Source organism: Octopus bimaculoides, chromosome 1 (assembly GCF_046866305.1).
Source record: "Octopus bimaculoides isolate indiv1 chromosome 1, ASM4686630v1, whole genome shotgun sequence".
NCBI classification, from domain to species: Eukaryota; Metazoa; Mollusca; class Cephalopoda; order Octopoda; family Octopodidae; genus Octopus; species Octopus bimaculoides.
In genome coordinates, this window is record NC_142928.1 from 130,069,584 (window position 1) to 130,072,128 (window position 2,545).

A 2,545-nucleotide genomic window follows, 5' to 3' on the forward strand; every position below is an offset into this window, starting at 1 on the left:
ATCACTGATACAAATCAAAATTCAGCACTTTGGATTCATACTGACAGCCTTTCAGTTTGTGTCAATGGCACCTCATGAAGCAAGAACTTCATATATTATTACATAATATAGTAATATTCGTTGGACCAATTTCCAATGAAACAATTGTACAAGTCAGCTGAAAGTTCATGGGTTGACTAAGATACTTTCATGGAGTGCGCAGGAGTGGCTGTGTGCTAAGAAGCTTGCTTCCCAACCACATAGTTCTGGGTTCAGTCCCACTATGTGGTATCTTGGGCAAGTGTCTTCTACTATAGCCTTGGGCCAACCAAAGCCTTATGAGTGGATTTGGTAGATGGAAACTGAAAGAAGCCCGTCGCAGATATGTATATATATATATATGTGTATATATTTGTGTGTGTGTCTGTGTTTGTCCCCCCACCATCGCTTAACAACCGATGTTGGTGTGTTTATGTCCCCGTAACTTAGCAGTTTGGCAAAAGAGACCAATAGAATCAGTACAAAGAATAAGTCTTGGGGTCAATTTGTACAACTAAAGGCAGTGCTCCAGCATGGCCACAGTCAAGTAAAAGAACAAAAGAATAAATGAGATTTGTTTTTCAGTTTAGTCCCCCTTGCATTCCACACACTTCTTCCATCAGTGTTTTAGTGCTTGGATCCCATTGGTGAAGAAGTTTTCGTCCTGTTGGTCATAGAAGTCATCATCAACAGTCAATATGATGTCACCATCACTGTGATACTAGTTCCCAGTCAAGTGTTTTCATGTTGGTCAGATGGGGCCAAATCAGGAGGATAGGAAGAGCAATCAACCAGTTCAATGTCGGTCATGCACTGCAGCCTTTGAAACCAAGGACGATTTTCATCAATTTTCCTGGGAATCTGGTTTTGATAACCTTTCATATCTGCCTCAGCAAGTTGGTATAGTACTCTCCATTGATAGCGTGACTCTTTTGAAGATAGTCAATGTTTTTTGCATCCCAAAACACTAAAGCCATCAGCTTCCGTGCAGATGAAACAACCTTGGCCTTCTTTGGAGCAGGTGAGAATGGGTGTTTCCACTGCATGGATTGTCTCTTTGTCCCTGACTCAAAGTGATGAACCCAACACTCATCCTGGGTTAGGAAACATTGAAGGAAGCCAGCTGGATCTGTTTCAAACAATGTCAGATTTTCCCATGATGTGATCAGCCTGATGCAGTTTAGATCAGGTGTCAAATGTTATGGCATCTAACGAGCAGAAACCTTTGTCTTGCCAAGTTCATCATGCAAAATATTCTCAACTCTCTCACAGACTTGTAATTGCCTGCCATCCATCACCATGTGATGAACGCGATCAATATTTTCTTCGGTGGTGGCAGTTGCAGGATGTCCAGACTTTGGGTCATCTTCAAGCCTCTCCTTTCCCATCCTAAATTCAGCTGCCCACTTTTGCACAGTTGACAAAGCAACCATACCAGCATGAATATCTTTGGAGGTCTAAACTCTTTTTCTGCAAATACTTGATAATATTATGATGCCAAATTTTGTCCATTTTCAAGAGAAGTTACTACTAGTTACTTTTGAAGTGCTCTTTGAACAATCAGATGGCATTCTAACTGGAATGCAGGTATAAATAGGAAGTGTTGAAATTAATGCATGCAAGATTTCACAGCTCCAGCATCAATCTTACATAGTCAGACTATGAACTTTTCAGCCCACTTGCCCACTCTCGTAAATTAATTAAAAAAATTCTTGCTACTCTATTGTATGTTATCTAAAACTTTCAGTCAATTGATCTTTTTGGAATTACTTCACTTTTTTATTGTTTTTCGGTTTTTAATACACTTAGCGAAAGGCTTTAACTACAAATTGCTTCGATAAGTTCAGATGTATGAAGTCTTTCAATTCACAATATTATATATGATATTCTAGAGTATTTGTATTTAGAATGCAGAACATTCCCTTACAGGTTTTTCCCCACTTAGCCATATAGCTGGAATTTTTAATCGGTAGCAGAATATTTCCCTTATTTCTACTAATCGATATATTGATCACTTTTAGTTTTACCAAGTAAAAAGAAAATGCTTCACTGAGAAGATTTAATAAGACCGAAACACGCCGTTTCTTTCTTCAGTTGACTTCACACACCAGATCCACTCCAATATGCATTTGGGTTTATTGGAGTTACCTCCCTTGCTTTTATTTTAGATTTTAGGGAGGTTTCCTCTAGCGATGGTTAAGATAATCGCAGCTGACTGAAGTTTATCATCTCACTACATCACATGTGAGACCTAACCATGTGCATATTTAGTATGTAAAACACCCCAACAGCCGCCCATCTGAAGTATTTTCCTTCAGCCATATTTTTATACTCCTTTTTTTTTTAAATATGTGATAAGTTTACAGCGTTAAAAACTAAATTTTCATAAAAATACATTTTCACTTGAAAGAAATGCAATTTAGATAAAATAAAAAACCAGGAAACAAAACGTGGTTTACGTAACTATGTGCATGTAAAGAGTTAAGATATAGTAGTGAGGTTTAGGCTTTGGCAGCCGTAACTAACC